Here is a 23532-nt window from a genome sequence, read left to right as displayed (position 1 = left end):
AACTAATAAGTTGAGCACCAAAGTCGATCACACAATGAGGTTTCAAAAATAAGCAAAGTTAAAACAACCCAACTACATGTAACCACAGCAAAAATAAACTTCCAGCACTACCATGCTCAGTTCTGAGTACGAATCCTCCAACGCCTGGTTATGTTTTGCGCCTCCCACCATATATTTACTTCCATCACTTTGTCGATTTCTCGTCCCCTCCTCCCTTCACCATTGCTAAACAATTCATTTCCTGCCTCCCCCGTCTCTCCTGCCAGGGTGTTTATATTTGCCCAGCCCACGGCAAAGTGCCTAACAAGGTGGAAAGAATTAGGGGTGAAAAGACAGCACTGCTGCCAGCTAGGGTCTCTCTGCCTCTATATCGCTCCCGCTCTCCCTCTCGCTCGGTCTCTCTCTTTCCGACAGTAGATGAATTTCACATAATGTACTTCTGACTTCTCAGACGACGATGGAGCAACAACACAAACAGTCGAAGGTGGTACCATTTTTTTAAATTGTTTATACACTTGAAAAAAAACGCGTTGAATTTACTTCATTGTATTTTGTCAATGGATTAAAATCGTAGATTAAAATGATCTGAACCCAGATACATTTTTAAATTAAAAAAAAATATTTCGTCAACTCACTTGGCGTAAACATTTTAAAAAATTAACAAATATTTAATTCACTCTACCTTATTTAAAACAATAGATTTGGATTATAGTTTTGCGTTTTGGGCAATTTCACTTCACAACTCCCTTTCCCCTCTAAAGCAAAATAAAACAGACATAATTGAAAAAGCTCATCCTATGATTGAAGTCTTTAACCTTTGACTTTCCAGCGTTCCCCGCTGGGTAGGGAGCTACCTTTCCAGGAAGAAAAGCACGGCGGAAATAAGAGTGACTGGTGTTTGGTATGCATCAGCCCTTTGAATTCAGTCGGGGTGAAGTCCTATACCTGGCTCCTTTCTCCCTAAAGTAAGGTGTCGCATAGTCTCTGCATATCACACACTGAATTATGCACTATGACCCTGCACAGTAAGGAGGCTGAATCACACTAGTTAAGGGGGAGAGAAGGTAAGTGGGAGACAAGAGGTCATGCTGGTTTGATTTAAAGGAAGGCTCCATGTTACATAATACATCCTGAGAATTATTAACGTTAGCAGGAGTTAAAAATGTTCTCTCAAGAATGTACTGTAACCTTAATGTACAAAATCCATACACTCTACTTACATGCATCACTTGGACTGCAATATTGTTTTTTAATTTCTTATTTGAAATTTTAGCAAGTTTGGATTTATTGGTTTTTAGATAAGATTTTGTAACAGCTCATTAAGAACAAAATTCTTTACAAAAATATTGCAATGATCAATTGCTTTGAAATTTAACTTTTCAAATGTTCTTATATTATTGATATTTATGTAAAAATATTTTCAAGAACAGATTATTTGGATATCATAGTTAAAAGTAAATCTTTCTGATTATTGAAAAAAAATGCATTGATATAATGGAGGGATGAATTGAGCATATTCTTAATTTAAAATGTATTGAAATAAGTCTGCTGTGATCAAAATCAGTCCTTCTACCAGCACAAGCAATTATATGGGCTTGGATTTAACCATTCAGGATTATTTTATTCATGAATGTCAATTTTCAGGGAGACTGTATGACATTCACTGTCCATGGTGCTGAAACCGCAACTAAACTGAGCATAAGAGTGATGTGCACATTCTATGTTCTCAAAGCATTAAAGTTAAATGTTATTTTAAGCCATAAATAACTATTAACATATTTTTCCTTAAATGAGCTCAAGCTAACACACAAACACTGTGTGAGCGTGTGGAAACCTGCACAGAAAAACAAATACTGATACACCCCAACAACAACACACCTGCTGGTCTGTTCCTGATAATGCTCAGTGGATGCTCTCACCTTTTACGGAGTCTATCCACTGGCTCTATTTATAATCCTATCAGTCAGACACGCACACACACACACACACACACACACACACACACACACACACGTCTACATTAACACACACACACACACATACACAGAGGGTTGTTGCAGTACACTTGTGCCTGGGTGTCATGGTCGAGATGGATCCCAGTGCGGGGTCCAAGCAGGGTTTGCTTGAGTGTGATAACAGCCTGTGATTTGTATCTGTAGATGAAGCATCGGCATAATAAATGTTCTCCAGCGCTCACCTTCCTCTGTCTCACTCAGTCACTCTTTTTCTCTGTCTCCATTTCCTGCTTTGTTTGAACTCTAAAGTTTGGACCTCCTTTTTCTTTAGCTAAGCAACATATAATAAAAAAAAAATGGCCACACACATAGGCAGGCAGAGCATGTGTATGAGAAGGTGTCAGTGCTATTCTCAGGTCAGCTGGGTTTGATCTTTTCCACCTTCTGCTTTCACACATTACCAGTCGGCCTGCGGGCTTAACGGAGAGGGCGGGGAGAGACATCACAATGGGAACGCTGCATGCAGAGGCGTCAGCGTGATGACCACTCACGGCTGCACTACTCTTAGTTCTTTAGCTTTTATTTCTGTAATGTTAAAGCAATAATCATGCCGTTTTTAAAATATCCATTATGCTGGAGGGGGGGGGGGCGTTGAAAAGTCCTAAAGCTACAGATCGCAGTGGCCTCTGAAATTAGCAAGGCCAACAGTATTAGAGTAAGTATGTATTTTTCTATGTTGGTTTCATCTCAAAAGTTTCAAAATAATTTGGTTAATGTTTTTCAGGCTGTGTTTTTTTATCAGTGCAAAAGAGCCCGTTTGCAATAATTAGGAAAAGTGACCAATCATATAAATAAATCGTCTGTCATGTTCTTTCAGTGACCTTAACTCCACATTTTAGTTTTCCAGATAGTTCAAAACTTTCCTTTCTGTCAATTCAACTCTGTGTGGTCTTGTGGCTGCAATTTTTTTTGACTCAACAAAAGGAATCCTGGCTGCATTTGCGCTATAGTTTTCTGCTGGTCTGTCATAAATTTCTGTCTGTGGTATTAGCTGAGGTTAGGTTCTCTTCAATTCTCCTCTCTGCAGTCAGTCTATCAGCTTGTTATCCCTTCTAACCCTCTCTACTCATCCTCGCCTAAGGCTCACACCTATGGGTGAGTGACTGTTTGGCAAACTCTTCCTTTTTCTGCTCATTCTATTAATTCCTTTGCTAGTTTCAGTTAATTTTACTTTCAATTTCTGTCTGTATATGTTTCACTTGTTTTACAGTAGATTCAATTTTTTTTCTGGCTGTCCCCATTTCAAATACTTGCTTTGTGAGGAGTGCGGAATAAAGCCATGGCAGATGTATTATATACGTATATAGCGCTAGCTTCAATATAGCCTAATTTCTCATGATGAACCGCAGCCCAATCCTCACCTTCATCATCTTTAGATCTCTTCGTATGGAAGTGGAAAGAAATCAATTTTCACTCTTATTAAGGGCGGCCTACTCCTACTTAAGCCTCCGATTCGAGTGTGTGCATACGTCTGAGTGGAAGTTGTGAGCCGGGGTTACTCCCTCTCACTGCGAGAATCTTTCTTTCCCCCAGTCAGCCCCTAATGTATGACTCCCTTCTTCTTTCCTTTGTGTTCATTTGTCATTCGTATTGCCCCCCTTGTGATTATCCCAGTGCATATCAGAGGCTCTTAATGAAGATTCACAACATTTTCCCCTCCCAGCTAATACCTTATCAAAGGAGAAATCTCGTTCCGGAAAATCAATTTTCTTTCATAATATTAAGTCCTCCCCTAATGCACTTGCATGCGTGATTCCTTTTATTTAGTGCCGCAATGCAACAATGAGGGACTTAACCCTGAAACCTGCGCACTCCATCTACACTCGGTTTGATCTGATATCTCAATGAGAGGAGACGTTCCAAGTTTGTTAAAATGCAGTTGGAAGAATTCTAAACTAGTTTCAAGGAAAATGAGAGCTTCATATTGATGCATGGTGCACTGACTACTTTATCCATTTATCATATTTTAGCTTCAGTGGTCATAGTACATGACAAGGTGTGTGCGTGACTATGTACAATTTGGTTATTCTTTTAAATTAGGTCATTACCGCAAAGACAGACAGGACACAGTCTCATGAAGTCAAAAAGAGAAAGAATGACGTCTGACGGAGGTCATAAAGCAGACGCATTAACTAACAACTCGCGGCGTTCCCAGAGTACATTTTCCTGGAGAGCACAGACCGGACTTCCCATTTCATTCTTAATAAGAACAGAAGATACAAAATCAATATTCCAAGGTCAAAGTAATGCTGCTAATCTCGTAGGGGAAAATGCGTATGTCGATGTGTGACAGCACATGGTTGATGAAAAAAGGCCCTGCAGCCTACTGACCTGTTTTTTTTATCTCTTTCACTGCAGCAAGAAGGTAATTTTGGAAGAATTGGCATTGATACTTGGGCAAAGTGATCAAGAAGTGGGCCTAAAGAACGTATCGGTTCCCTGTACCCCTGCAGTGACCATCGCAGACACAACCTAAAAAAAAAAAGTGCATCAGCAACTGTGGCTCTCCTTTCCCACATGCAAGGGCATCACAGTAACTATACTGTACTAAAAACACGTTAAAAATTATAGCAAAACAGAGGGCCATGAACACTGCCCTGATGCGCTCCAGAAAACTTTACAATGAAACTATCAACACCAGAAAGTTTTTTCCACAGTTTGTTCCAGAGTTAGCATCTGCAGTGAAGATCTCGGCCCTATATGGAAGAGCTGCTGGGTGATAGATAAAGTAGGGCAGGGGTAATGATGAGGCATCATCGATGTAAATGATACTCAAGGAGGCCTGCTGCGAGGTGCGGTGGTGCTGCGAGCAGGTGAGAGAGACACCAGAATGCGAGAGAGATGGGAGCAGGTGAGAGAGAGAGAGAGGCTGGATGGATGGAGGAAGGGAGGGAGAGTGGGAATAGGGATGATGAAGAGGGAGAGGAGAGAGAAACAGAGGTGTTGGGGGTGGTGATGTATGTGGGCCTGTCAGAAAGTGGTCGGGGAAGATGCAGTGTGCTCCTCACACAGGGGAAGCAACACCCCCACCCACTCAACCACACACATGCATTTGGCTTGCATCCCACAGCCAGCCAGCCAGCCACCCACAGTCTCTCCCTGGGCCAACCTGGATGGAGAGCCTGACTAATAACCCTGAGGTTGGTGGGTTGATCCCCGCCGCAGACGCGGGTGTTTTCTGGCTGCAAGACGGCAGCTGGAGGGTGGCGCGGTATTACTTCGAAAGTTCTCGCCAGCAATGCCCTTGAATAAGACACCATGTCCCATGATGCACAGCAGGGGGGCCCTAACACCTCTGACAGCATGTTAATGTATAGCAAAGCCTGCGTATGGCGGGGATTAGCAGATGGGATGCACAAACACCCGCCTTGGTCAACTCAAATAAATTGATGGAGCAGATTATATCGATACTGCAAAGGCTTTTTTTTTATTTTATTTAAAAGTTACTTTTCAGGTTCTACGCAAGGAACAATAAGAATATCCATCTGTCATTCTACACGGATGCATTTTATTGTTTCTTTTATGCTCTAGCTCTCCGAACACACCACAGGCAGAGTAGTGCACGGGCCTCAGAGTGAATTTGAGAGATGTTTGGGATTTGCATCTAGAACATGAAAAGTGGGTATAGGAAATATGCTAGATGAAGTAGCATATATCTTTAGCGGTAGATTTTGATTGACAGTTGAGCAGAGCTTAGTTTAGCAAATTCACCAGACACAATCCCAGCATTTAGAAATTGAGAGAACTGCTTGACGTCATGATTTTGAAACTTAACCTTGTACATTTGATTTTGTTTTCCTCATCATTCAAAAATACTTTTAGATTTAATACTTTTTAAAGGTTAGTTTTTTAATTGCCATCACACTGTGTATACGTGTTAATCTAAATAAATGTCTTCAGCATGTGTTCCCACGCGCGTGTTTGTTGGCATTTTGAGTTGCCGAGCAGACTAATCCATTCTCTCCACAAGTATGGAGTGATGCTGTTGTCCTGCTGCCTTTCACACGCACACACAAAACACAGAGACACACTCAAACGCACAAGCACTTGCCATGCTGTGTTACATGGAGCCGCGATCACATTACCCAGCACTGGACCCTACGCACACACCCAATATAAGAAGCAATGATTCACCTGATGGGCAGGCATCCACACACAGACACACATCGTGGTCCTGCTGACAAGCTCTTCCACGCCAGATTAATCTGGTTTACAGTCTTATCTTAACACAGATCATATCTCAACACTAACACACACACACACAACCCTACCTAATAACAAAACCACTTTTGGATGAAACGCGCACACACACAGGTTTAAGAACACAACTGAGTGTTAACCCACAGATGTTCCAAGAAGAGCGCAAACAACCAATAAAATAAAGAAATGGCTGAAAATGTAGAAAGAGCCTGTCCCATTGAGGGCTGCTGTGAGCAGGAGGTGGGCAGCAGGAGAAAGTTTGCGTTGGAAACAAAACATCCCATTAGTCACAGTGAGGAATACCACACTCGCCCCCCTACTTGGAAAGAAATATGACCAAAAGAATATTGACATTTTAATCCCCCCCAAATCTCAGTGTCCTTTCTGCCTCACAAAGGTCAGTTCCATTTTGGAGCAGACCTCTGTATTAACTATTGTTTTCACCGATCTGCACAGCAAAATAGAAGTGTGAGAGCTCTCCTAATACGATGCGTAATCCTTAGCCACATGGTCCAACATGCCTCTACTCAATATTCAGAATTTTCACTTTGAAAAAAAATCTCGTCATTTAGTTCAGGATTCACACCGGATCTGAAAGTCGAGTTGACTTCGAAAAAGAAATAGATGAGAATCTGTATAAAGGATGATGGCTAAAATAAAGGAAATCAGATTAGCCGCAGTTGCTTTGGATAGTTTACAAAGCAAAGTTATGCATCTGCACCAAGTGACAAAATGTTCAGAGGCCAATAAGTGAGCCATGTGGGATTCCAGCATTTAGAGGAACCTTTTTAGGGCAACCCCCCTCACCCCCTTACCCTCTTCTCTGCCTCCCATCTCCCTCCGCTTGGCTTCTAGAGAGGAGACGTATTGATTTGGCGTCTCCTTTCCATGCTCAAGATGAAACAATTAGTGAATGTGGAGGAGGGAAAGAGGAGTGTGGTGAGATGTGGACTGTGAAAAGATTTCAGCTTCAAGAGAGAAATGGTCATGTTTAGGTTGAATATTCAGTAGGACTTCATGTTGGATAAATATGTAAAAAAAACATGGGGAATCTTCTGTTCACGCCACACACAAACAGAATGGATGTCATTTCCAATTTCTCACCCATTTCTCCCATCAAAGAATGTGAACAGAGCTGAGTTGGGGAATAAATAGGAACAAACAAAACAAGGCACATCATCAGCTGTGATGCGTCTCTATCACATCGCATTAGCCCTCATGTTTCCGTCTCATGGCTGCTTTTGCCTCCTTCCATCTCCTTTTTCTATTGCCACCTCCCGTGCTCTCATTTTGCAACGGGCAGCTGTCGCCTACGAATGTGTATGTGTGCGTGAGAGGAGTGTGTGTTTGAGTGGGCTGTCCGTATTGAATGCTGTGAGTGGCCTCTACTGGCAGACTGAAGGGAAATAAAATGATTCAAAGATAAAATGAATGATTGATCGCAAAGAGAAAAAAATTATTTACATGACAGATTAATATATTATTTAGCTTGGGTCATATAGATGAAGACCTTATGATATGTACACATACCTGTCCAAATGCCAGGTTATCATAAAAAAATGAGACCAAATGACCAATTCAAAACTTTATGCAACATTAAAAACCTGTGCAACTGAATTCGAATTGCGCAACAATTTTTACACTGGGGATGAGACTATGTTCAGAATGAACCAGTCACGTTTAAACTCACATTAAGTGGGTGTCCGCACACAATTGCCACCATATAAAGAGCCTCTGATTAAACCCAAGTTTTAGGTTTTTTTAGTAGGCCCAAAATTGTCTATTTTACGATTGAATTGTAAGTTTTTTTATTTATTATTTTTTTATTACAGTTTAACACGTTTTTCTTTCTAAAACGCAGAGTGTGCGCATGTGTGTGAAAAAGTCTACGTTGGGCACAGCAGAGAGAACAGCAGGCCATAGATTTATTGCTTACAGGGGAGTAGAAGGCTGCGGGCCTCAGGGGTCTCTTCTGACATCAATAAAACAATGACACACATCGACCCGACAACAGCCCACTTGCTTCATCACCAGGACAAAGTAGCATCAATAGTTACACAGAGAGTGGCGGAATATGAGTGAAGGCGCATGGAACATAGGTCGCGTTCTAAGTGATTCGTGTCATTAAACACACATGGCCCTGCGAGCGCACATGTGGCTTCATTTCATTCGAGATGACAAAAAGCTAGAAATGTGCTCATGTGATCACATAGGAATTTTGAGCACCTTAGAGAGGATAGAATTATCAATCCTTAGAGTGTTCTGACATAGACAATTATGAGAAATAAAAAATTAACAAGTAGAGTGACAACATTTCAGTTTTTCATCCCATCCTCAGACTGTAAGAACTCGAGGTCCTTGATTTGAATCAGCAGATTTTTGGTGCAGTTGGGACATGGCGTTAGCTTGCTAGCTTTACACCCCGAAAATAAATCTTTGCTTCGGACATCTGACAGCCAGCGTGTGAACTGGGGCGCTTCATGCTGACGTTGTAGCTTTAGAGTCTCGTTATCACGCCGTGGAAAAGCCCCCTTGACAATGACAATTGAGCCAGACAATTCCCAAAAGGAGGTCAGATATTTATTTTGACAAGCCTTTGTAAAATCTAATAAAGACTCACACAAGAATAAAAACTCTAAAAAAGTGACAGAAGTAGTGGGGTGAGAATAAAATTGAAGCAGCACGAAAGGAAAAAAAGAGGGAGGGACGATGCTGCAACATTGAGTGGACAAAGTTACCACTGAGTGATGAAAAGTCTATATGTTACCGCGGCATCATAAATTACGTCCTGCAACGTATGGTGAAAGGGGCACGAGGTTTGCCGCGTATGTGTGTGTCATCCAGAAATAGGACACCCACACAGCTAGTTAGACAGATAGCTCAAGAAAACAAATGGCTTTTCTCACCTGCTGCACCCCTATTTTACAATGGTGCTGCCAAAGTGCACAGACACACTTCTAGATAACTACGTTGGTACAACAGCAGAGGAATTGATCAGAAATGTGAGATAGACTAGATCATCCATTTCACAACCGCTAACAAGAGAAGTTAAGATTGTGTTGATGTGACATGCATGTCAAATGGCAGCTGTTCCAAGCACCAAACAGGACATGAGGTTATTTTGGGGCTGTGTTTGTTGTAATGAACACAAATGTGCAAAAGGTATTTAGTGGCTATTTTTAACTGTCCGCATTTCTGATGTTGTAAATATTAGTGGGCGGCGACAGAGCTGTAACATGCAAAATCAACATTTTTTTTTTTTAGCTTTGAGCCATGTTTAAAGGCTAATTCATCACCAAAAACACCCCGAAAATGTATTTCAGAGAATTTTTATTCTTGAAGCCCTGAATCTGAATATTTGGACAATCTTTAGCCTAAAAAATGGTTCCAAACAATTATTCGATTATTAAAATACGAGACGATTAATTTAATAACCGATTTAGTTAAATGATTAACTTTGACACCTCTACTCGCCTGTTTTCTGAGTTTGGTCATGTGACACTCAAACTTTAGAAGAGATCATAACTATTTCAACGTGCATACTTTCTGCGCCATTTTTGTTTTGTATTGGTATGCGGTGAGACTTTTCTCTTGCAAAACCAAAGAGTAGGAAACACTGATCTGCCATACATGTGTTTATTATACTCTTGTGGGATCTAAATAGGTAAAATGTGGTAAGGTTACCATGGTAATGTTTTATAGGCACTATAGTCAACTTTCAGAGAAGAGGAAGTTCTCAAAGCTGACTTTTGAGATCCAGTAGGACACAGCCAGAGGTGGATTTGTGAGCTTGGCTCAGTGTCTCATCCTCGACCATAAGAACATATTGCGGCTACCTGTGCTCTGTTTGTGTGTTTACTAATAAATCATCTTATTACGCATCATAAGTAGGCCATCATAATTAATTGGCCAGTCGAGAGAAGCTCTGACAACAAGCCCCCGGCGGTGAGCATGCACACACAAAGTGTACATGAACACAGCTTACACCCACGAGCCGATAATCAGACAACACACACACACACTCAGAAGCAAGCGGGCCACTGAAATTGTGAACAAAGATGCAAAACGAGTGTATCGCCATATTTATCTAAAAAAATCCAAGGTTGATAAACTAATCAATTATTCTACCTATTTGTACCTACTCTATAGTGCAGTCCAGCTTTGTCACCCTTTTGTTGTGAGCGCACCAATGCAAGTTGCACAAAGAGCAATAATGTCCACATCCTTGCGCCGTGTGAGAAGGTCAGCATGTATTCAGATACATGGTAACACAAGAACAGAATGAACAAAACACACACACACGCTCAGTGTGATGTCCTCGCGAGCATACAAGTGAGTCTGTGATTATGAAAAGTGCATCCAAGTGTGTGCGTGTCGACGCAGCTGCTTTGTTTCCAAAGGCCCGCCACCATAGGTACGGTGATCAGGATATTGTCCTCTTGAACATCAAGGAAGCAGAGAGTGAGTGGAAGTGGTTGAAGGGAGAGTGGGAAAGGTGACCCTGTATAGGAAGAATGAATGACCTCTGATAGCCATCTTTAGATCAGTGGAGAAAAAGATACCTGATTGGGCTTTGAATAATTTAAAGGGACATTCCGCACAGTCTTGTAACCCCACCCTCGGACACCCCGGCTAAAATAAACAAATGTTACTCTTGACTTCAGATGAATGGCTGATCCAAAGCATCGTCTGCAACGTTTTCCCTAACTTGCATTAGTTCTTATTTATTATTTAATCTGGATTTTATACATGGAAGAGTTTTATCTGGAATATAATACATTCAAGAGGATTACCTCATTTTTAATCACAATCTTGACAATTGAAGGTCACGGCAAGAGAGGAAAATGTTGTGTCAACAGTGCTTAGGATGATGAAAAGTTGGGCAAAGGAATAAGAGATGTGCTGTGCTCTCAAGCCAGAAAATTACCCAAAAAAAAATGATAGTAGCAATTTTGAGACTGCTAAATGAGGAGGAAAAAAAATATAAATACAATAAAATTAAAACAGACTGCTTGTCTTTGACTGAGGCTATAATTTAACATTTTATGTATTTTTTTATCTTTTTTATTTCCCTTTTTTAGTGACGCAAATACTTCTACATACAAACACACTTACGCCATTTAATTATATCTTGCAAAGTGACAAAATGACAAAAACTAACAGTGAATGAGACTTCAAGTAGGCATTTGTTACAAAACAGCAAACTTAAAAAAAAAATCCAATCAGAAACACACAACTAATTGTTTTTCCTTACTCAACTCCAAAACTCTTTTAAAAAAGGCCATTACAGTTAACAGAATCAATCTCAGCTCACAAAACATCAAGTAAATTGCGACCCAATGATGAGCTTCACTGAACGTGTCAGTCATTCGAGTCAACGGTACACACACTTAATGAAATGCTAGCTCAACAAAACGTCTAAACAAATTTATCAAACTAAACATTCCAGTGTATTTCCCCAGAAAATTAAAAGACCGCAAAAAGAGCAGCAGAAATTCATCTGGTGGTTAATTCAAGATATGAATTCCACACAACGAGCCCAACACGAGAGCACTTTTCAGCCATCCTGCTCCGGAGTTAAACGTATGTGTGGCAGCTGTGATGAAAAGATTTATTATCCTAATTTGTTGACACCTGCACTTGCGTTCATGTGAGACGGGTGAAAGGCCAAGGTCAGGTTTAACCGGGTCAAGTTCAGCCGCACTCCTTGCTGCACCGCATTATGCAGTCAAGGGACCGAATTAGCATGACAACCCGATTTGGCCAGCTTCTTTTCTGCAGATTCATCACAATAAGATGTGCGCACACACACATAAGTTAGGATAAGACACACTATTGGTAAACAGGTATTCAAAATGCATGAAATAATTTAATAGAAATAATATTGTGGACTGCAGCTTTGTTTTAGCCTCAATTGTGCAATACTGGGCCGCATTTGCTCTAAAATTAACATCTAAATTTCCTCAATTAGTAACCCTCCCTCTAACAGATGATGTGCCCTAATTGTATCATGCAATAAAGACAAATAAATGCCTCCCATTACCAACAGGGGGGAAAAACTGTGTTGTAACTAATTATTGCAGTTCAGAACACTACTGTTCACTTGGTCCTTAAATAGCACTTATCAACAGCATTTTTTATGTTTTTTTACGAGAAATGGCTTAATGTTTCCCTTTCAAAATGTATTTTAGCTGCTGATTCAAAAAATGTCCACTTATTTTCTGGCACTTCAAGTTTCTGTGATATGTTCATTTTTTTTGTTTGACATAGAAAAGCTTGCCAATACAGATTTTTGGGGAATTTTCCTAAAATTCTACCTGTTGCTGAACATAACGCTTAATTCATAAATGTTAGTAAATGTATTATTATTATTATTATCATCATCATTATCATCTCAAAATTTAGTAAAATTTGTTGACCAGTGTGGTTAGGTACGAATCCTCCATGACCAGCCAAAACAGGAGCACAGTGTCTCGGGATGAAGTGTATATTTAGCCTTGCAAACAAATTCAAGGCACAGTATTTCAGATGATCTTGTTTTTTGGAAACTACATATTTAACAGCGATAAGTGTTCCAGTGTGCGTAATCTATGATGTACTTATTTCTAAATTGCGGGCTCAGTTGTGTTCACTTTGCGTTTAACATCAGTTTGACATGAATCTTAATACAGTGCTAGCATTCTTTACCATTACTAAACCCGTGTTTGGAATTTGTTGAAATAATGACAAAATGGCATAGGGAGCTCAACAATAGATGTGTCAGGCTGCGTAAGAATGGAAACACCGGGTTGGTGATCATTCAGCAAAGCAAGGAGAGACAGTGGCAAAAAAAAAACTAAATCTAAATTAAAATGTTGGATGCTGGCTTTCCAATAGGACCTTGACACAGCAGTTGACCTACTCATGACAGAATCCCAGTGCCGCGGATTTGGAATTCTATTAGTATTACCAGCTACGAGGTGGGGAGAAAAAAAATGTCATGCAGTCATCAGGAAGAGACCAATCCATAGCTTCTATCCATCAGCCAATTACTGGTGCTAAAGTGGAATTAGATAGGTATTGACAATGAGAAGAGGTAGAGGGAGATTAAGGGGAGAGATGGAAAGACCGGGAAGGAGGAGGGGGTGAGGAGTAGAATGCTGCAGTCCTGTAAGAAATGTGAAGGGAGAAAAAAAATTCCATTTAAGTATTATTTGCTTGTGATTAGCTGGCGACCAGTCACCTGTGACCCAAGAGAAAATAACCGGCATGGAAATCATTTTTTCATATTTACGTATGTGTTTATATGAAGTAATAAAGCCTGTGTGCGGCTTAATTAGGTAGACTTGAGTAAGATAAACCTATGAGTTAGAATTGAGTGGGTTGAAAAACAATTCAGCGAAGGGTCAGCCAACAGCCATATCTGCAACCATATTGAAAAAAAACGAAATTTTAAACAGAAATTGGGATCTTCATATTTTTAGTTTGAAACCTGAAATATTAGCATTGCATTGTGATGAGTGCAATAACAAACAAAAAAAAAGATAAAACAAAAATGACTAAGTATAGAGAATGTTACGCTACACTATGAAGTGGATTCATGCCTGCACGGCAGATCTTTATAAGTTATTGGAAAAATAGCCGTGGCGGTGTATTGACACAGCTGGCTCTCCGATCAATACATCGAGAATGGGCAATACATTTTAATTTAAAGCTGTTCAAACTTTAGCAGCAAATCCATGCGGCTCAGAGCAGAGCAGCCTCGTGCCTGCCCCATCCCGGTAAACACACTTACACACACAAACTCCCCACACACACACATACAGGTTGAGAAATATAGCAGCCCTATCTGCTTGATCGCACGCTTCTTACGTGTGGCCATTTGCTCATGAAACTTTCAAAGCTACTTCTAAATAGTATTACAATTTTAAAGATGATCAGCAGTCAAAAGAATACTTTGTTTTTCATCTTAACATCTTCATTGGTATGAGTGCGTGTCTGCCGTGTGTAAAGTGCAAACGACTTGAGTTGATTTCAGAACAGAAACATTTGTAATTCAAGACCCAATTTGACAGGAGGATGATCAGCCTGCTCAATTAGCATAATTAATTAACATGAATCGATTGATGCAAATTCTTTTATGAAGTCCAAAATCAAATCACAGGACTTTTCACTCTTTCGTACTGGCGAGTCATTCATTGATCATCTAACAAGTGAGATAATGGTGGCTGTATTGTATTCCTATTAGGTTCTTCAATCTCAGTTCAAACCTACACCATCATTAGCAGCTCATTTTCCTGCACATTGTGATTACCATACTTTTACATTTCCAGGACACATACTTAAAAGTTGCAGCTATATATTTCTTATAATTTAAGTATTTCACGGACAGGAATATTACTGTTAAGTCAATATCACCATTTGGTGCCTTAGAAACTTCAACATTTCACCACCCAAATTTTCATTGAACTTTTTATGTTAGAAATCAAATTGATTGAACACAAACAATGCAAGGAGCAAAATATGAGAGCTGATAAGAGAGTGGACACTGACGGGGTGGACATTTTTGTCTGTTAGTATTTAATGAAGACTTTTTTTTATCGATTCATATTTAGTTTATGACAGAGTGTAATATTAAGATCCAACTACACCCATAATGAGAACATTACATGAGTATAAATATTTTTATCCGCAACTATCTACTGTGCTGTAAATAATAAAATCATGTTAAAAAATGATGTAATATTATTGAACCTATGCAAATGTTTGGCCACTTCTAAGTTGACCCTATTATTGAGTGTTTGCAAACAGAAAACCCAAATGACCATGACATTTTTATATTTTGATGAGAATCATCAGTACAGATTGTGCATTTGTTGTGCTTGTGGAGGATTGCATTACCTTTTCCTCTGTTATAAATGGAAACTGCACAGTCAAAAAACAAAAAAAAAATAGGGACCGACTATTAATTAACAGACAAATTCTATCCACAGTCCCTGAGGGTTTCATGTGAAGACAAACATAGTTTGGAACGGCGTCGCGACACATGCTCCCACACGTGCTCTCACGTTCCCACTCAAACACACCTAATATTGTTATATAGCTGTCAGCTTGGCAGTGGTGTGGGTTAATCAGAGAGGCAAGGGGAAGGGTGCTATCTACTCACCACACTGCCACATTTATCGATTCCATTTACACACAAATGCACTTGCACTCAGATGTGCGCACACGCATACAGACACGCACAAATTGACACCCATTTTCTCCACAAGAACAGGCACCCATAACACCCCTTTAACAATTCTATTGGCCCCAAATAGATTTTCCCATTTTACGCCGTAGAGGCAGGGGAAACACTGGAGCAGAACTGAAAGTGATATAAATGCATCAAAAAACAGATGAACAAACATTGGGGGAAGATTTATTACTGGGAATTTTAATAAAAGTTGCAGGCGGATGAATTGATTTTGGTTTAAGGGCGGGTGTGCTAAGGAACAATTTATCGGGATGGCCCAGGTAAGATGCATTATTTTCCAATTGTTATCCGGCTCCGCTGTTTAAGGGGCTGATTTGTGTTGTGTGTTGCATTTTATGGGCAAGAAGCAAAGGGGAACTTTCCATGATTTAGGTGGGATGTATTAATCAAAGGTAGCTTGTGTGAACCATAGATCGCCACGCCAAGGAGGCACAGGTGACAGCTCATTCAGGGGAAGAATGTTTTGGGGCTGCACATCACCGCTTCTCAATTCGGCTTTCTTCTTCACACTTTCTCTGCCGTCCTTTTTAGACATCACCCCTTCCTGCTTCATCATCTTTATGAAATCCACCACCACCCCCCTCCACCAGCAATCCCTTCCTACCTCGCTATCCATGCCTCTTGGTTACAGCTCAGTGCACATTTGCTTTTAATTTTACGAGGCCGAGAGTAGCATTTAACCATCCATGCGGCAAATAAACGGGGATTAGGAGTATTTAGTGGTTTCCTCCTCACTAAAAGCCTCGTACTTCCTCGCTACTCAGTGACCTTTGCTGCTGCCGCTGACATGTGAAGAGACAAGCCCATCATCATCATCCGACATGCACTTTCACTCTGCTTCCACTTGATATGGCAGTGCCTTTAAATGATGTACTGTTTGCCTTTGTGTAAATGGCTCACTTGCCACTCATTCAGCAACTTAGTCTGGATGTGTTGGCCTCTTTTAGGGTATTTTAGTCAGCTGTTCCCCCCCCTCCCCTTTTTCTTTTACTGCCTTTGTATAAGCAAGTGTGGGGTACCTTTTCCTAATAGGGGCCATTCCAGTCTGGTGAGGGTTAGGAGTGTGTAATTTATCAAAATTCAAATTAAAAATGACCATTATTTGTCATTTTAATTACTACACTCCACATTATGAAATTACCATAATTGTAAAAATAACGATTTAAATTAATACTCAATGCACATTTTTATACAAAATACAAGGAAACCATAATTTTTTTTGCATTTGTACGTTTTTTGTTTCAAAATAACAGTTCAAAAGGAATTTACATAATTAGTGTTATAAATAAATTTAGTTGTCTTTATATTTTTTACGTTTAAACATTTTGTTTTGCACAAAAAAACGAACATTTGAATAATCGTCATTTCAACTATTACACAAATAATTGTAATCAGTATGTATATAATTCTAATGATCATATTGATTATAAGTATTTGTGATTTGAATCATATGGCAGCTAGTATCTCAAAGTTACAAGCATGGCATGCCTTGGCTACCCATAGGACATACACATTTAGTGTTTTTTTTCCTCTAAATCTCACTATGTGTTCACATCTGCAACATTGTAATATTTCAATCGCTCATATCGTGAGACTACTTACTACAGGAGTCGCATGAAAGTGAACACTCAGATGTGTTTATTAGACACTTTTCTATCTAAATTCACAGCATAATGCGCAAGCAAACAAACACCTGTGTGATAAAAGGCTATTTGGCTAGGCCCAGCGACCTGTGGACAAGGTTGATTTTGTTTACTTGAATTTCGTATTGCTTTCTGTAATGAATGGGCTTTTCCATGTGAGGACATGCACACTAAATGTAAGGTACATTTCACGAGAAGAAATATTACTATTTACATTCCTTCACTATTACAATTATTGTATTAATAAATATTTAAGACGTTTTCTTTGCTTATTTTACAAAAAAAGATTACCTTTGCATTTACTCAGAAAGCCTCTAGGGTAGATTTAAAGTAAAATTTCAATCATGGAAGTCATTCAGCTGTGAATATGGGAGTGGAAAACAAATCTATGTGCAGGGATAATGGCCAAAATGGCCAAAGCCAGTCAAAGTTCTTTGGACACAGACTGCGAACCACAAATGGGAGGCTGTTGATGCGTGTTATCGCCAACAGCAACCAATAACTACTTGATACGTGAGTATCCTTTAACCACCAAGAGTTTCTATTTACCCACCAAAACACAATGAAAACCGATTTAGTGCCATGAATGCTCATGGAATAGTTTACCAAAGATTTGAGCACCTAATAGTCAATATGCCAGCAGCTACCAATGAACTCAGCAGAAGGTCCTTTTATTTATACATCATGCCATTGATGTACGATACGTTCTTCTGAATTCTGTTTATATGCTTAATAACTCCAGGTCAGTTGTTCAGTAAACATGTGAGGCAAGTATACACAAATTTAATTGATTAATTATTCAGCCAGGGGTTGTACTAGATTTCTTCGTACCATCAACATATTCAGACAAGTCTATACTTGACTTTGGAATGAACTAGGACAGAGATTGTAAGACAAGCCCTACATCAGGTCTGACCTCAGAGCTCACAAAGGTTCTTCTGGCTAAAGGGACATAAAAATCCAATAGACACACACTGCAAAATCTTGGCCACTCTCAAGGTAGACTCCATGTCTTTCACTTCCAGCAATAGTCATGGCCTACTACCTTTGTCCCTACAGAGTAAAATGTACAAGCCCTTTCATTTTCAAAACACATACACAAACAGATAAATGGCATCAGGGGCCTCTGTGGCCTATGAACAATGCCCAGAGATCCATAGTAGTCAAAGGTCAACCTTTGGATGAGGGACTCAGGGCTCCAAACACTGAGGTGGAATGACCCTTTGCCATTGACCTGCTTCTCTCTCGCTCTCTCTTTCTCTCTATGAATGTCAAACGAAGGGGTCACAAGCATTGTTGGTCTTCAACTGTGGTAGTGATGTCACTATTGTACCTCACAGTTTATAGTAGTGGATCTGTACACTGTGCACTCGCAACCAAAGACCGCTAAGGACTACGTAATTGGTTTGGGGGGGGAGTCATTGTCAAGGGAACAGTGGCCCAAAGGCAAGTGCACCCCAAGCTACATGACTCCATTGCCATTACTGCCTGCCCGAGGCTCACGTATAGAAATGATGAGATGGGGCTCTGCGAATAGTGGGTGGTAAATTTGCACAATTTTGGTACAGTCCACTCCCTGAGCTGAGACCTATAGATTGTCTTTTCTAGACGTGATGGACATTTTCTCTTTTGTCAGGCTAAGACAGCAATACAAAACTTCAACTCTCACAAATTACAACCGCCAGCATTTAGAATTAAGCTGATTCATAAAAAGCAGGACTATGAGCAAAAGTTAAGCAAGCATGAAGAAAGGAACGTTGACAAGAACAGCAGATGTCCCGGTAAATGTTCACACAAGAAGAGATTCATTAATCATGAAATGACGCCACATGTTAGTGTGTTAAATAAATGAAAAAATAGACATTAAAAAAAAAACATCAGTCTATCTGAGCCAAGACTGCTGTACTTTTCCAGTGTGTGCATGCTGCTGTTTGTGTGTCAGGGCTGATTGCTCTTGACTTCATTAATCTCTGCAGTGTGGTTATGATTAGCTCTGCGAGGCATGCCAGAGGACATCTGACATGCTCACACACTCACCGTCAGGTCTGGCCACCTCTCAAGCCTACCTCTCTCACGCTCCAAACAATTAGCCATCAGCTAACGGAGGTAACTGACGTCCAGTGCCGTCCTTACTTTGCTTTCATAATGACGTAAAATGTCTTTTTCTGGAGTGTTCATACATCACTTACACTGAAAGTCTTTCTTGTCAAAGTTAGTGTTTCTCAAAGTATGGTGCGGGGGCTCATTAATGCCCTCAAGAAACCATAAATGGTCTGAGTAACTTTTGGGATACTGACTCAAAATGAAAATGACAACATTTTCCTAAATATTAAAAACACACAAAACATTCCAGAACTTGCACCACTTCATTGTATCGACTTGACTTGATTGTCCAAATGGTTTACGTTATTTTGGCACTTGAAGCTTCTTTGTTTGGTTGGTCAAAATCAGTCTCATTTCTAATTCTTGCCTGTATACGCATGCACAAACACACACATACAGCACATACAGGAAACACACTGACATATGATTCTATTTGTGTGATTGTGCGTCAACACAAGACACTGCGGTGACAAATTGTTGAAAGGAGGAATGAGAGGAATAATGATGGACAATAATGCCACATGTGTACTGTAGCCAGTGTGTGAGCATGTGTGCCGATGAATCTCTCATCGTGACAGCGGGGCCGGCAGCAGTGAATGTCCTTCTGGGTGGGACACACACACGCACACAAACACACAGATGGAAACGACCACACTAATGGATCACCCCTGTCTACACACAATCCGCCACAAATAATGATGAACCACCCCTGCATTAAACTATTTTACACAATGCTCAATTCATTACTTCCCTCTCCCTCTTCCTCTGCCCCTTTGTGTATATAGGTGAGCTAATAAAGGTATGATATTTCTTCTCTATCGGCACAAGCATAGTTTTTATCCATTAGTAGCATATTAGGATGGGAAATAAGGAGAGGTGCGGGTGGAGAGAGAGAGAGAGGGGGGTGGTTTTAAATTGGTTTAAAAGCAACAGAGAAGCCGCAGGCGTTCAAAAATGAGAAAGTGTTTTCCTCAATGGAGAACAGCGGTGCCAAACTATGCTTCTTTTAAACTGGTGGTAAGCTTATGGTTCGAGGGAATACACACACACGCACACGCACACACAGCTGTTCAAATCACACATACTGGAATGTGATTAATTTCTGATTTGATCAATTGACATTAAACTGTACCCTAATTTCCAAAAGGTTTGCTACCGTGATAAGATAAAAATAGTGGCATAAAAAAAGCACTGTATGTCTATAATCAAATGATTGCTTAAGTTACTTTGATCAAGTCAAATTCATAAGACTTCTTGCACACTGACAATCAAACATTTTGATATTTATTATTTTAAAATTGTACAAACTGTTGAGTAATTTTAACTGCAACTGTTTATACACATTTTTTAATAATCCGTATACAGTACATGATGTATGTATGTTTAGTTTAAATATTAATTATGTTTGCTCTTATTATGTATATATAAAGAAGTGTAGTAGAAACCCAATAGGAAACTATCTTACGAAATATTTTACATTTTTCCTGATACGGTCACATTGCATTGTTTTTGTATAGACCTGGTTCAATTAAGGTGAGTTTTATGTCTAAAAGATCCTAAAAACTATTGCAATAGCTGATAGACTGATAAAAAAAGAAGGATTCTCTGGCTTGGTTCATTGTAGCAGAGAAGAGAAGAGTCATTATGGATTTCAATTAAGTGATCCCTGGCCAGAGAGGGATGCGTCAGAGTGGGGGGATTAATGTGCTGCGGACAGATGTTTAATAATAATGGTCGAACTGGCCCTGCCGAGAAACACACATTCCACCCGTTGCACCCAGCTGAGGCGCGCACACACAAACACATGCACGGACACCCACTCCTAATCACTCATACACCGCCACACACAATAATCACTCACGCACAGTGGGGGAACGGAGTATGACAGTCTTACTCACACATATACTCATCCATAGACACACACTGTCACTCCATCAAGAAAGTGTGTGTGTGCGCATTGGTTTTTATGACCAGCGCTGGCCACAGTGCATACGGCCCTCATTTAGGAACAATGGGCATGGAGAATGACTGGTTGGATGAGCTTTCTGACTGCGAAGAGGTGACTGGAGGCGTGTTAAATGATATGCCCCGTATGGAGAGAGGGAGCAAAGGGGAGAGGGTATGGATGGCTAATGCTGGATAATGACTAGCTCACTTTGGAAAAAAAACATTTTCTTTCAGCGACATCGTGAGGACGGCCGATGAGGAAGGTAGATGAAGGAAGGATGCGAATGTCGAGACGATTGTATGTATAATAGAATGAAAAGAGGATAAATGAAGATGTTTGCAGAATGATTCTGCCACCTAGTGGCATTTTATAAGTATGGTTTGTTCATCGTGTAAAATTCGTTAACATCTGCTTGGCCAAATATGTTCGTATCTTTGGAATTGCTCATATTGTACTGGATTAGTCAGACCTGTTCCCACATGTTCTGTTTGCACATTCTCGCTTAATTCGAGTAATACGGCCAACTCCCACATTCCCCCTAAACAATCACGTTAGATATATTCAAAACTTTAAATTGCCTGTTTAAAAAAAAAAAAAAAAAGATTCATAAGAATATTTCCCAGATAATTTTGCAAATAAAAACAGACCATGAACAAGAACAAACTTGAAATAGATTAGACGGTGTGTAACCATAGCGTCTTCCCATGAAGTGCGTTCACTCAATTTTTTTGAGTCACCCTCTCACCTAGTGACACCGAACTAGCAGGCGGCAGGACAAATGGGCCGCTGCCGTCATCACAGTCATGTCAGAAAACAATACTTCGCATTCGATGTACGTGCAGTCTTGCCACAGCCACGTACCTTCAGTAATTACTGGAGCGACCATCCTCCCGCCACTCCAACGATGGATAGCCTGAAGTGTAACCGGTTCACCCGAGAGTCATAACTCTACGTAGCACATCATCTGCCTTTTGCTCTTCACAACTGGTGTGGCCTCCTGGACAGCAAATTAGCCTGAGAGAAAAACACAGAGGAGAGAGAAAATGACACACAAAGCCAGCACATCATGAAGACACAATGTCATTTACTTGCAACATGTGTGTTTGCCCATCTCAAAATGGCTGCAGGTTTATTTAGATATTTTTGTGTCTGGGTTTTTTTTTTTGTTTTTACAAAACATTAATTTATATGCACAATATGTTGTGTCCATGCTATGGCAATGCACAAGTTCTTTCAGTAAGTTTGGGCCTTGGGGAGGGACCAAGTAATTTAGGTCTTGAGAAAAACTTTATAGAAAACCTGATCTAAGGATTACTCCATAATATGTAGGCTAGATAGATATCTTTGCTTGCACACACACACACACACACACACACACACACACACACAGACATGTGGAAGGGATCATTTCGACAGGTGAATATGGCTGAAGAGGAGGAGAGGTGGGGGAAATGAGGACCGAAATGCGGGGAGAAATAAACTGATAAGTGATGATGAAGAGGGGAAGATGAAGATACTGTCAGGAAAGAGGCAAAGTGGATGATCGAAGGGAATGGGGGACTTGTGGCATGGCAGATCAATCAATACATACAATCTGCATTCACAGAAGAGAAATTTTATCCCACTTAAAAAATAGCTTTCTGCCCATTCGTGCTTCATTTCTCAATTAATTGCAATAGCTTTAACCTTGAATGGGATGTTGGATTCTATTTGTATTTGTTATTGTCTTGTCAAGTATGGTGTATTTTTACTTATTCATTATGATTAACTATATAAAAGTAATAATTAAAGGAAAAGTTACACTAGTAGTGCTTTCCTGAATAACGTATTGCTACGGTTAGCATTTTGGTCTTTTTCTACATATTTCAGCTGTAGAATGCACACTAAACAAGAAGTAGGGTGAACAACGTTTATTAACATGAGCAATGCATGCACACAACTCATTTTTAACGGGGACTCACTAAATGTTTATTCTAAGATTTGGCTGTAGAAAACACGTTTTGCGACATTGCATGCATTTTTATTGCAGATTGCAACCGAACATGACCTAGATTGTATCGTGCAAAAACAATATGTTAGAAACAAGAATCCAAATTAACTCACGACTCACCTTTTGGATTTATTTGCATGGACTGACTCTATTCTGCATTAGCGTGATTCGCTTTACAACAATCAGGAAACTCACCGTGCAGAGTTGGAGGAGAGGAGGGGCTGTCACTTAATTTAAAACCCAAAAATAAAACAATCATCAGTCTTCTTGAATACCAAATTCGTCGCACTCTGGAAAGAGGTATTACACAAATGGAATAACAAAGAAGTATAAAAGAAAATGACAGAAAGATATATATATATCTATATATATTTTTATAGCACCGGAAGTTACCTGTG

The 23532-nt window shown here is 40.0% G+C and overlaps 1 protein-coding gene across 4 annotated transcripts in view; it reads right to left on the bottom strand.

Annotated features, from left to right (window-relative positions):
- esrrga (estrogen-related receptor gamma a) overlaps nt 1–23330 on the bottom strand; it is a 139664-nt gene extending 116334 nt beyond the window's left edge. For all 4 annotated transcript variants that reach the window (XM_088371529.1, XM_088371530.1, XM_088371531.1 and 1 more), the window contains exons 1-2: nt 23255–23330; nt 22006–22158 (exon numbers count right to left, since the gene is read on the bottom strand). The gene's annotated coding sequence lies outside the window, so the exon portion shown is untranslated. The remainder of the gene's footprint in view (nt 1–22005; nt 22159–23254) is intronic.
- Nucleotides 23331–23532: the final 202 nt, after the last annotated feature.

This window comes from Syngnathus floridae, chromosome 3 (assembly GCF_059516105.1).
Source record: "Syngnathus floridae isolate MCC-2025c chromosome 3, RoL_Sflo_1.0, whole genome shotgun sequence".
NCBI lineage: Eukaryota > Metazoa > Chordata > Actinopteri > Syngnathiformes > Syngnathidae > Syngnathus > Syngnathus floridae.
The sequence above is the reverse complement of the archived record's forward strand: the minus strand, read 5'-3'. Positions and strand labels throughout refer to the sequence as shown.